This window comes from Rhinolophus ferrumequinum, chromosome 2 (genome assembly GCF_004115265.2).
Source record: "Rhinolophus ferrumequinum isolate MPI-CBG mRhiFer1 chromosome 2, mRhiFer1_v1.p, whole genome shotgun sequence".
In the NCBI taxonomy this organism is placed as follows: Eukaryota; Metazoa; Chordata; class Mammalia; order Chiroptera; family Rhinolophidae; genus Rhinolophus; species Rhinolophus ferrumequinum.
The window spans coordinates 62,088,649-62,102,511 of record NC_046285.1 but is presented as its reverse complement, the minus strand read 5'-3'; the positions used below and the strand labels follow the sequence as shown (position 1 = coordinate 62,102,511).

The following is a 13,863-nucleotide window of genomic DNA, read 5'->3' as shown; positions in this document are numbered from 1 at the left end:
CTTACCCTTCGCCTGTGGCCCCAACCCATGGCCTTCATACTGACTGATGTTGAGACCCTCTCTTAGGTGAGGCTCTGGCTCCTGACTTGCCATTCTTCCCCTGCCTCTCACTCACCCCGACAAAGAAATGCCCCTCCCTATGCCCTATTCACCCAGAGTCATCCATTATCGTAAACCAATTTTTAAAAGATAATGTGGATATAAAAATAACTACACTTGTTTGCTCTCCCAGAATGTGTATTTTCATTTTAACGTGGACCTCCTGAATGCATCGGTTGTTCATTAATGGAGAACGGGTGTGTCTAAGGCTGCATTTACAAAGGGCTTTCAGAGACATCGTCCAATTTAACCTAATTACTATGGCAGCCCTGTAAGATATATCATTTTACAGATTAAGAAACTGAGGTCCAAACAGACGAAGTAGCTCTTCCATGATCACCTAACAGTCAGAGGCCGAGTTATTTCTGATTTCAAATCTTGTCTCAACATCTGGAAACCTGAGCACTTACAAGTTGTCTGCTGGAGCGCCAGCAGGACCATCCCCTCCTTCCCTGGGAAGGAAGCAGCACACACCTCATGCCGACCCTTTCTTGCCAGTCCTCTAGCTTTCCGATTCCAAACGCTCTGTTCTGTCGTTGTATTGTTGTTGTTGTTATTGTTGTCACTATTCATTTATTTTGTTTTGTATCCACAATCTCAGCACACTTAGGTCTCTTACCCTGAGACCTTTCATGGTGGATGTTTGAGACCCCTGTGACCCCCAAGTGGTAGAGAAGCTTCCAAATGACACCACAAAGGCAACCACACACCCAACCAAAGGCCAGCCAGCTCTCCACACCATTGTTGTCACATAAGAGAGCAAAGTCAACCACAGAAGAGGGAATGTCTCTGGTGCATGAATGGACAACTTCGGCACCCTTGGTTGCCCTGGTCAGAGATTCAGAAACATTAAAGTAAGGAGTCATGTAGATGCCAATCTGAGATGAGTATTATTGGATTAGCCAATGAGCGAAGAGAGAGGTAGTCAGATCTTTATAAAGCAGACAACACTAACACATCTGGGGTCCACTGAGCTGCCTCTGGCTTTTACTACACACAGAACTTATGTTTAAGGCAACCTAGCTAGATTCGTGTACATCCAAATCTGTATGATAACATACCACCTTCTAACAGGGGCCCTCTAGCGTGGGAGTCCAGATATCTGTGGTCTAATCCCAGATCTCACTGGCTCTGTGATCCTGGATAAGTCACTTAACCTCATTGGGCCTCAGTTCATTCATCTGTAAAATAGGGGCACTGAGAAGGTTTGGGCTGAATGAAAATTTCTATGTCTTACACTGCCCAGGGGACACTGTACTATGCTCTCTTCTGGAAGAACATAACTTTGCACAGAGACAGAGGGTATATGCACTAGAGTTAGTCAACCTGGGTTCAAATCCTGGTTCTGCCACTTACTAGCCGTGTGTCTTTGAGCAACTTCCTAAACTTTTCTAAGCCTCAGTTTTGTTATCTATAAAATGGAAGTAATATTTATTGGGAGGCCAAATGAAGTAATGCATGCCAACTGATGAGGAGGACGCCTGGCATACAATAAGTGCTCAATAAGTGTTAGTAGGAGTGCATATGACATTTCAACATGTTTCTCATCCTTTACTGTCAACAGTCCACAGATTCATGAGCATCAAGAATGGATATGATTCATTCTGCCTTTTAAGCTTTCTGGTTTCCGTATAAACCTGGAAATATGGTTCTCCAGCTCAGAAATTCAAAACAGTCTGATTAAAAACTTCCTTTGCTTCATTGCAAAACCTCATTTGCTGTGATACTGCATTCAAGTAGCTATAAGCTGGCTGACGGAATACCCACTATGTGTCAAACACATCTGAAAGAAGGTAATTGTTTGAAAAAGACCATTGAAGCAAAACCTATATAAAGAAATATGCTCCTAATTGCTTTATTATTGACGTTATTATTTTATATTATCGGCCCTTAGACACGTTATTAATATTAGTCCAGAAAGGCAGTGTGGTGTTTTATGTTATCCCTGACCACATATTGTGTAAATAATGCAGTGCAAATCACTGAGGCAGACTCAGATCACCTAATCCCCAGTGCCTGGGAGCCTGGAGTCCCAGGGAAGATGCTGCATCCACAAGCACCTACTCACCAAAGCAGGATCCAAGTGTCATAAAAGAGGTACAATGTTCCCAAAGATGAAAAAATTACCTGTGCCTCAAAGCGGAGGAGAATCAAGGAGAACTTCTTGAAGAAGGTGGTATTAAAACGGGTCCTTCAGTGGTGAGCAGGATTCCAATGGTAAGAAACGTGTTTTAGGGAGCAGCATCCCTGAGTACCTGGGAAGAATGACAGGCCTCATCAAAGGCTGCGAAAGCCAAATCTGCAATCCCATTTTTTCAGTGTGTGAGATAGAGGGGAGCATGAGCACGCAGTCTGGAAAAGGCAAAATTAGGTGAGGGAAAGGTTTTGTCTCCACTAAGTTGAAGCATTATTTAGCAAACAACGGCAAACCACCAAAGCTTTGAAGAGCGAGGGTGCTTTAGGAAGATCAAATCTGGCAACAAAAAGGCGATCTTTCTTCTGAAAGCTAAAACAGATTATTGAGGGCCTTTAGTGCTCAAATGGTAACGTGTAAGGTCAAATGTTCCTCTGGGAAGCAGCACTGTTGTATTTGCACCAACAGATAGTACACAGACACCTTGCGAGGGTTTGGTAAGGACCTGCAGGCATGTTGGATGAGAGCAACACTATCCTTGCACATGATCGATTTCGCATTTCCCCTGAGAAAAGCACTGCAATCTGTAACTCTCAAAACAATTTGTTTATCCTCACATCCCTAGAAAGTGCTAGAGCCATCACTAATAGCGTAGTAACTGTTCAAATCAAAGTGTTACGTTAAAGCCTGTGGCCTTTATGTCAAGGTAGCAGTGAAGATGCAAGGCACACGTCATAAAATTAAATAAACTCACAAAGACTATCCCCTCTCGAGTCCTAGATTTATATTCAGGTTGCATCATAAATGAAATGGGCTTGGTGGCCTCCGCCTATTGCCTGGGAACATTTGTTTGATTTACAATTATAGGACATGATTTGACATACTCGGTGTAATTAGTATTCACGGCTTAGGAGAATGCTCCAACAGTTAGAATTCTAATGTACCAACAGCAGCGCTGAATTTCTCTCTGTCCCCCTTCTCTCTCCCATTCCGTCCTCAAGGGACCATGCAAGCGGAAGATGTGAGTGAACAAATCCAGATGTCAAGGGTGCTCTACACCGAAACAAGGAACAAAGTGCACGTTCCAGCCATGACTGTTCTGCGTCGCTGGCAGAGGCTGCTGCGATCTGTGCTGCTCCCCAAACCTCTTCATGCAACTGCTGATTACACAGCCTTGGTTTCACTTAAAGAATATTCTGGAAGAAGCCCCAGCTTAGAGAGGGGTACTGAGCATTTACCAGTGCTTTGCTAACAGTCATTAAAGTTATTACTCTTACTTAAATAAAGCAGGGCATAAATACAGAGGAGATGTGGTAACTACTGCTCACAACATATGAAAACGTCCTCTGTTCCCAAGCGCCAAAGAGTTGGCCTGTTCACTTTAAATCGGCTTAATTCCTGTTTTAGGAGGCCTTGTGACAGTCTTCCAAAAGAGAGCTGCCAAAACTGTGACTATATTTAGTTGTTTGTTACACACCAACTCAAGGTGGTGCGTGCTGGGAGACACACAGAGAAGCAAAGAAAATTGGAGCTCATTAGTAAGGGAGGCCAGGAAAGCTTTATAGGAAAATTCTGGACTGGGAAATATTTGTTAGGGAATTTTGGTTGTGTTACTTCTAAGGACAAAAAAAAAGAAACACAATCTAAGTTACAAACAAGCAATGTAAACCAAGTATAACAAAGCAGCACAAACAAGCTAATTTTAAAGTTATAATGGACAATGAAGAAGTGATGATAAATAGGAAAAACAGACCCCAAACTCTGAGGTAAATGGCTGAAATCTTTGATATCTTGATCCTTTGGACTGATATAGTTGACACACATCCCCTGGCTCATAGCCTGAAAATGCAAGGGCAGAAAATTATTTTGAATTGTTTTTCTATCCAAGTCACATGCCGTTTAGGACTCATCACAAGTTTCAACTGGGTGGTAGGCAGATAAATGACCACTTCCTGTGAGTATGTGGCAATTAGAGCAGTGCCGAAATGGAATCACAACTGACCTAGAAGACAAGGCGCAGTGTCTGCAAACTGCCTGACCAGATGAACGCGCTGCATTTAGTTTCTTCTCGGCAGTGACTAATTTTTATTAAATGGGAAGGCCCAACTTAAGCTTGGCTTAGAAATTACTTCGAGTGCTCATTAGCGGTCTATGCCTTCATCAGCTATCATTGAAGAGAGGGAAACGTATACATTTAAGACTATCTACTCCACTCTACATTCAAAACCACAACATTTCATTTTATCCTTTGGTTTGGTGAAGGCTTGGCAGGGGGAGCAGTTCACGTTTTCCTTCATGTCTTGGAATAGAAGTAGAAACTAACTGCATGTTGCTCTTAAAATCAGTTTAAAAAATAGTTTGAAACTAGTTAATAAGTCACATAGCCATAGGTGACAACTGGCCCCTAATTGTACCTCAAAGGTTGGTCACTGATAGTTCATTTATACTTTCTTTCCCAATACACACACTACTCCCCCGACTCCCCACAATACCCCAAACAAAACATGCAACTTTTGAATTAAGATTTGTGGAAATGGCTAAATGGAGTAGCATAGATGAGTAAACAGTGTCACCTAGTGGATAGGAGAGGAAGAAAACTAGTGAATGGGCACAAATGGAAATTCGGACCAGTTGTCAACTTTTGGCCACATTTTCCCCTCACTCCGGCCGCCCTCCATTAACACTCACGAGCAAATATGAATATCTTCTTCCCTCAAGAAGATACCAAACACAAATACAAACAAATAAACCAAAACATACATAGCTTTTCCTCTCTAGTTTTCTAGTTCCCTACTAAAGGTCGTATCCAAATAAAAAGAACATTTACTGAGCATTTTCCATGAGCCAATATTTTGCACAGTGCTTTACCTGGATCATGTCACATAGTAATCCAAACAGTCCAACTATTTGTTAGAGAGTTTGGGTGATTTTTCCAAGGTCATAGAGCCTAACGGTGATAGCCCAGGCAGTAATACCCACTATTTAACACCCTGCACACACAGCCCAAAGGCAAACAAAGAATCTTGGAAAACACATGCAATAATACAATAATTAAATACATGTTAAGCATGTACAGTGCTCTTGTGACCATTTAAGCAATACAAAAATGAACTGACATGGATTCTGCCCTACAAGAATTTAGTCTTAAAACCTAAATTTGTAGAGTACTTTAGAGTTGACATAATTTCAACCTATTTTCACAGCCCTATAAGCTAATTATGCCCCTTACTTTAGAAATGAGGTTTTATGATTCACCAAGGTCAAACAGATAAGAAGTGACAGCTCTTCAGATTTAAAAGCAAGTTGATCATTCCACATCATGCTGCCTCTTTCCCAAATGCAGCTGCTAGAGATCCCTGGTTTTATGACAAGGGGTAGAGGATGAAGGTGGCAGAGAGCTGACTCAGGAACTAATCATCATAGGAATCAAAGGTGGAATGTCCTTTCTCGCCATCACTTCCAAACCAACCCCCACCCTGGGAGGAATGACTGTAAGTCAAATCTCTCAACAGATCAGATTAAAACAAACTATTTCCATTCTGTGGGTCACAGAAAATGAGAACTACAAGAAAACTTTCATAATCTAAAAAAAAAAGGTATACACAAAAACCCCACAGCTAACATCATACCTAATCGTGAGAGACAGGACACTTTTTTCCCTGAGATTGGTGACAAGACAAAGATATCTTTTTTCATCACTATTATCTGAAGTCCAAGCTAGTGCAATAAGACAAGAAAAATATATAAAAGGCACACTGATTTTTAAAAAGGAAATAAAACTTTTCATTTGCAGATGACATGATTATTAATGTAAAGAACTCAAAATAATCTACAACAACAAAATACTCCTGGAACTAATAAGTGAATATACCAAGGGTGCAGGCAACAAGATCAACATACAAAAGTATTGCTTCCCTACATATCAGCAATGAACAAATATGAAATTATCCAACAGTACCATTTACAATATTACCAAGGAGAAGAAAAACAACAAGTTAGGCATAAATCTAACAAAATACATATAGGATCTGCATGTGAAAAATTACCTTCACTAGGGATAAAAAGCTTTCTGGTATATAAAAGTAGGTTAACAGAATCAAGAATAAAGTATATTCTTCATCTAATCAATATGGCCAGAGATAAAACTCTAGATATCAAAATCCCAGGATTAGTAGCCCATCAGAGGTTGTCTGATGACCCTCTCCCTTCTATACTTTTCTTATAGAATAAGGGAAACATAATCAAGTGTGGCATACTCAGAGTCCCTTACTCACATAGGAAATCTGAGGGAAGAACTAAGAGGGGGGATAAAGTAACGTTTTTCATGCAAAGCTTTGATATTGTCAGATGGCGAAAAGAAGTAAGTGCAGCATTTCTTTTGGCTCCAAGGACATGATGTTTTGCCTTTCCTCCCGAAGTTAAAATTCCAGATCTAGAATCCTATAAGGATCTTTTTAAATTAAGAGGTCATTTTAATTTGTTGAATGCAGCTGAGAGATGCAGTTAGAGTTTCCCACTTACTTTCCACACTGTCCACAAGAAAATTCATCTGCACAATCATGCATCATAAGAACAGGGTGGATCTTGACTTGTATGATGCTTACTCTATGTGACTCTGTGCCAGGCACTTCCACAAGAGCTTTACACATATTTGCTCATTTAATCCACAAACAAACCTATAAGGGAGGTGTTAGTATTATCCCCATCTTACATAGCTAAATATAAACTAATTTTTTTAACATTGTAAAGTTTCTTTTGAAGTTTCCCTTTGGCTTTCATGACCTATAATATGTGTCAACTATGATATAATAATTTGAATCTTTCACAACATTTCAAGAAGCTATTATTTGTGAAAAGCAAGGTGTATTGGTGTTGTGGGGCTCTTGTGTAAGTAGTAAACAGGCAGGAAGTGTGACTCAGTTGAGGGGCATCTGTGAATTTAGTGATGTGCTGGCCAGTGTTTAACTAGTAGCTCTAGATTTAAATAAAAGGAGGAATGGAGGAGAAAAGAAACCACAAAGAAAACCCTGACTTGTAGCTTTTGCCAATTTCCATGTTTAAATACTCTCACCATTGCTGATTACAAGGTTCACGAAAGTTCCTGACAATTTAACCACGGGCTTTCAACCAGACGGTGGGAGCTGGCTCTAGCACACTACTGCAATGTCCCATGAACACAGGTTCCATGATTGTTTCATTCAAGCTAGCACCTACCACAGTGCCTAACAGTTAGTAGGCACTCAAGAAATATTTGTTGAATGAATGAATGAGTGGGTTAATGAGATGCAATTATATAAATTAGATAGAGGTAAGTATACTCTCCTCCATGGATTGTAACATAACTAGGACCTTGCTGCTTTGACATCACAGTCTCTATTCATCATGATGGTTGTAACTTGTGCTGCAATTTGTGGAGGAAGGGGAGTATTATGTCAACATTGTACCTTGTTGATCATAATGGAAGTGTTAAGAGATGTAAGACTCCTGTGTATGTTTTTTCAAAAGCAGTGAAAAAAGAGATATTAAACTTTTATCCAATTTAATAAAAAAAAAATATGTATAATTTTTAAATATTATTATTTAATCTCTTATGAGAAAAAAAATTGCTTTGTTATATAAATCTGAAACTCTAGCCTCTAACCTCTTGAAATAATAATTGAGACAATTATTCTGAAAACCAAATATTCTTAAGAACTCAATTGTCTCATTAGAACAAAACAGACAGGGAACTAGCTCTCCACTACCACCAAGTAATTTCTTTCTACTCCTGTCAATGATTTTTTTCTTGTAGTACATACTAGACAAAATGTCAGAAAGCAACTGGACATTCATCCATTCATAAATAAATAAACTTATTTCAATTTGTCTAATACCGATTGTGTGCACAAACTTCAAAACCTGTAAGACATGGATGCAGGCTGTGCATAATACCATTAAATTTTTAAATAGCAAATGAGGAAGAGTAGTAGGGCCCTAACATAGCCAAAATTGAGAATCAAAACGATCTGAAGTATTTAAGTAGATAGGCTAGTGGCTCTCCACCTAGGGTTGCCAGGTAAACTACAGGATTCCCAGTTAAATTTGAATTTCAGATAAACAATTAATTATTACTTTGTGTAAGTAAGCTACCAATATTGCATGAGACATACTTGTACTAAAAAAATGATTCATATTTTATTTGAAATTCAGATTTAATGGGGCATTTGTATTTTTATTTGTTATACCTAGCAATCTTATCCCAAGAACATATTTGCTTGAAATGGCTTATAAGGGAGCCTGAAATTTCAAATAGATTCAATATTTAAAAGTAAATACTGAAAAATTTGAAAGAACTATCTTTATAATCTTTTGTGTTGAAAGCCTTTTTAACTGACACAAAATCCAGAAGCCATGGAAGAAAAGATTGATAAGATCCATACTGTAAGAATCAAAACAATTTTTCTGGGGGAAAACATAAGTCAAGCAAAAGCCAAATGACAAGTAGGCAAAAATACCTGCAAATTAAAACATACAGGGCTAATCTCCCACGTATATAAAGAGTATCTACAAATCAATAAGAGCACAAAGAAAGATCATTTATCCAATTAAAAGTTCACAAAGATATGAACAGACCATTCACAGAAAATGAAATAGATATGGTTCTTAAATAAGGGGGATAAAATAGATGTCCAACTTCACTCATAGTAATAAAAATGCAAATTAAAACTAGATGAAGTCAAAGGTATTTTCATCCACCTAACAGACTGGCAAAATTCCAAAAGTTTGATAATAAACTATCTTGGTAAGACTGCATAAAAATAGCACTTTATTATGTTGCTGGTGAGGATACAAACAGGTAGAATTCTTATGGAGTGCTATCTGACAGTGTCTATCAAAGCTTCAAATACATGTCCTATTGACCCAGCAATTCTACTTCTAGGAATTTTTGCTACAGATAAACAAATGCAAAATAAATTAAGTACAGAGATGTTATCTGCAGCACAACTATAACAGAAAAAAATATGGAAACAACCTAAATGCTCTTCAATAAGGAACTCATTAAATAAATTATGGTACATACACACATGGAATACTATGCAACTGTAAAAAAAGAATTAATAAACTATTAATGTATTGATATGAAAAAAATCTCTATACTTATTAAAAATAAGATATGTACAGTATCTTACAATTTTGGAAAAACTGAAACTATATATACACCAGGGATGCCAAAAAAAACCCATATACACATTTTAAGAAAGGAAAAAAATGTATTAAAATTGTAATACTCAATATATATTCATAACAAAAGATAAATACAAGTCACATGTACACCGTTTTTTGGCACACCTGGCATATACATATATTAGTGGTTACCTATCAGAGGAATAGAGATGGTTGGATGAAGGGCAGGGAAGGAAAGGAGTCTTTTAATGAATACTCTTTGTTTATATTTAAAACCTGTGAATGCATTAACAATTCAAAAAATTAAATAAAAATTATTTTAAAACATGCATATATTATGGTTATCCTGATATTGCTGTTATCCAAAAACAACAGGGCCTGGAGATAGTACACTCCATTTACTACACAGTCTGCCCTACTGGATGGCCATTTAGACCATTAGCTCTTCATTTATTGAACCATTTATCAAACACTTACTATATACTCAGCTGAGTATACTTTTGCTGAGAGCTTAGTGTACAGATATAAATAGTATAAACATGGTTCCCACCCTCTCTGAGCTTAAAGTCTGGTTGAGAAAAGATGCTAATAGCTAATCTTTGTGTAGAGTGCTTATTCTATGGCAACCACTGTGCTATGCATTTATGCAATTTATCTCATTTAATTCTCACAATAATTTTAAGTAAGGGCCATGATTTGAACTGGAGCTTGAAGGGTAAGATTTTCCATAGGCAAAGAATGAAGAAATCAACCCTGCAAATTGAGGAAACAGCATAAGCAAAGACGAAAAGGTAAAGGTAGCTGGCAAATTTGTGTGACTGTCTCATCAGGTTCATGGAGGGATGAAGGTCTGAAAACTCCATTTGGAGCCTTAACCCCTAGGCTAAGGAGGTTTGGAAATTTATTCTAATAAAATAAGCACAGATTGTATCTGATACTTCCTCTTGCTTTTATTTGGGCCATTCAAGACTGTGGACTAAAGCTTTAGTGTAAGAATAGGATAGAGGTCCCAGAGTAGAATTCAGCTTGCGAAAAACTAGGCTGGCTCTCACAGATTTCTTGACAATGAACACGTCAAGTTACAACTCCATTCAACAAGCACCTACTAAGAGCCAAGCACTGAGCCAAGTGCTAGAAATGCAAAAATAAACAAGTAAAACACATTCCTTGTGCATGAAAGGTTATAGTTTAGCAGCAAAGAGAGACTATTAAATGAGGAATTACAATTTAGTGATATCAGTATTTTGGTCTGGGAAGCACGCAGTGTGGATATAGTGAGCAGAAGCATACGAAGGTCTGACAATTAAGTTCACAAACTTGTTGCAACGATGTAGCTAACCTTTTTTGATATCAGAGGGATCATTCATTATGAATTTGTACCAACTGGACAAACAGTTAACCAATTTGACTCTTTGGAAGTGCTGAAAAGGCTGCGTGAAAAAGACAAAAACGATCTGAACTTTTTGCCAACAGTTCATGGCTCTTGCATCACAACAATGCACCAGTTCACACATCACTGGCTGTGAGGGAGTTTTTAGCCAGTAAACAAATAACTGTATGGGAACACCCTCCTTACTCACCTGATCTGGCCCCCAATGACTTCTTTCTTTACCCAAAGATAAAGGAAATATTGAAAGGAAGATAAAGGAAATATTGAAAGGAAGACATTTTGATGACATTCAGGACATCAAGGATAATACAATGACAGCTCTGATGGCCATTCCAGAAAAAGAGTTCCAAAATTGCTTTGAAGCATGGACTAGGCACTGGGGTGGGTGCGTAGCTTCCCAAGGGGAGTACTTCAAAGGTGACTGTAGTGATCTTCAGCAATGAGGAATGTAGCACTTTTTCTAGGATGAGTTCATGAATTTACTTGTCAGACCTTGTATGACTTAGTGTACTGGAGTCCAGGACCAGCCCCCCACCCCAAGGAAATGCCTCTGAGACCTGAAACACAAGTGTAATTTACCAAGTAAAGTAGGGAAAAATAAAGAAGGAACACCATGTGCAAAGACATGGAGATATGACAAAGCACAGCTTGGAGAACTGGGAGAAATCCAGAGTGGCTCAAGTGTGAAGGACAAAGAGTAGGCTTTATTCCCTTTCTACATTCTGGGTTTCTTTCTCTTGCCCTCTGAACCACTTGTCTCTCCCCCAACAGTCTTAGGAAATAAATGGAGAAGTGGAAGGTGAGAAGGAATTAGAAAAAGGCAAAAATTAATTGGAAATAGAAGTGAGGAGGAAGAGAAGAAGGCAAAAGGAAATGACTGAGGAGAAAAGAATGGAGAGGAAAGAAGGGAGAGTGGTTGGGGGGACAGGCAAAGCGGTGATGTAACTGCAGATAATCCTAAAACATAGGGCACTGGTAAAGATTAAAATGCCCTGGGGGGGGGGGCAGGAAGTGGGGAGAAATTAAACTGCTCTGGAAGTTAAAAGAAGTAAACAGTGGGTATCCTTAACAGTGCTGGCTTTGCCTTCCTCTGAGTGTTCCTGGAAATGGCAAGCTCAAATTCTGATAGCAGTGGAAAGGATTACTTTGAGGATGAATTAGATGAAGAAAGTGTGATTCTCACATTGGTTCCAGTTAATGAAGAACCTAATGAAGAACATCAAATGGAACCAAGCGTTTCTACAACCTCAGACGCCAATGTGAAGATACCTAGGACAAATGACAAACTTTACCTTCCTCAAAAAATAAATAATTCAAAGCTTGCCAAAAACCAATACTCCCCTTGCCAACTATTTTGCCTCCAATTAATAAAGAGCATTGGGACACTGTGCGGTATGGAGATCAACAATCTGAATACCAATGGCAAGAAAACAGAAGTTTATCTGAGGTTTAAGGAACATGCTTCCTCTGAAGAAAAACAAGTGAGTGAGGAATATGAAGACAGTGGAAAGAATATTCCTAAAACACCACAGGAGACCACATTGCAGTCATGTTCAAGGAAATGCAAGATGGTGAGCAAGAGAGCAAGGAGTCAGAAAAGTTGTAAGATGAGAGAGAGCGGAAGGGACCAATACAGTTGATGTGACTTCAGCTCAGGAAGCCATGCTGACAGCATGGGCAAGAATTGCTACAACAGCCATTCAACCGAAGGCTGTTAGTTCATGTTCTGTTTCTACTTCTGCTGAGAACTTTCTGCAGCAAACCTTTGGTGTCAGGTTATGCGTGGTCCATGGCAGACCTCCCTTGGCAGACACAAAAGGTTGGATTCACCTGCAGTTCCTTCCAGGTCAGGCCTGGGTGCCTGACACTCCCAAGAAGATGATCTCTCTCTTCCTGTTACCAGCCTGTACTCTCCCATACCCAGACCTAGAAGACAATGTTATGCCCTGAATGTGTTAAGAGGAGTAAGAGGATGGAAAGATTAATCACAATATGAAAGGAGAAGCAACCTGGTTTGAACACACCCACATCATTTCTTTTAGATGGGCCATGTCTTAATAAAGAATAAATGGTGGAGAGCTCACAGCTAAAATAAATAAATAAATAGATAAATAAATAAATAAATAAATAGATAAATAAATAAATAAATAAATACTGTTCTGAGAACAGCAAAACCCAAAAGCATGTTTGAGAGAATCCTAAGAAAGGACCAGAAGAAAACAAGACACTGAGCATCTACAGTACATACTAAGTATTTTCACACATGGTGTCTCACTTAATCTTCACAAAAGCCCTGCTAGATGGATACTATTGTGTCACTTACAAAAAAACTAAGGCTCTGGAAGACTCAATGAGTGTTCCAATTTTACATGGTTGGTGACTGATGAAGCTGGCATTTGTTATACCTGAGTCTACATGAAAATCTCTACCATTCAAGACAACAGAATGTGGACACTTTCTTACCATTTTGCTCAAGTGCTTTCTTTGTACCCGAGAAAGGAGTCATCTACATTCTAACATAAAACTCTTGGAATTATACATTATTAATAGTAAAATATATCTTTAATCTACTCTTGACTGTACACGTTATCCATGATAATAAAATCATGGGAAACAAGAAGAAAACAGATACATGAACTCTGATACTAAACCACAACCTCAAATTCAACTTCAATTTATACACAGACACACACACACACGCTGTAGGGAAGAAAAGAGGCATAGGCACAAGAGCTAAGAAATGCAGAATTAAGTTAGCTATTATTTCCTTTCATCTTCCTGTGACATACATAGTCCAAAATGGCAAAAGGGAAGAGAAAACATTAGAGCTGTAGATGGTCAGCTAATTAGATAATCATCCCACTCCATTTTCTCTTTCCATAGATATCCACTCTTAACTATTTGGTGTGTATCTTTCCAGACCTTTCTCTATAAATATAAATATATATGAATATACATATATATACAAACACACACACACACACATAAATAGAAAATATATAAGTGTGTGCATATATATTTGATAATACACAGAACACACACACATATGCTAATACATAGGGGTTTTTAACTATAT

At 38.5% G+C, this 13,863-nt stretch overlaps 1 pseudogene; it reads left to right on the top strand.

Annotated features, from left to right (window-relative positions):
* The first annotated feature begins 11,893 nt into the window (after nucleotides 1–11,893).
* On the top strand, nucleotides 11,894–12,783 carry LOC117014396 (developmental pluripotency-associated protein 2-like; annotated as a pseudogene).
* The last annotated feature ends 1,080 nt before the right edge of the window (nucleotides 12,784–13,863 follow it).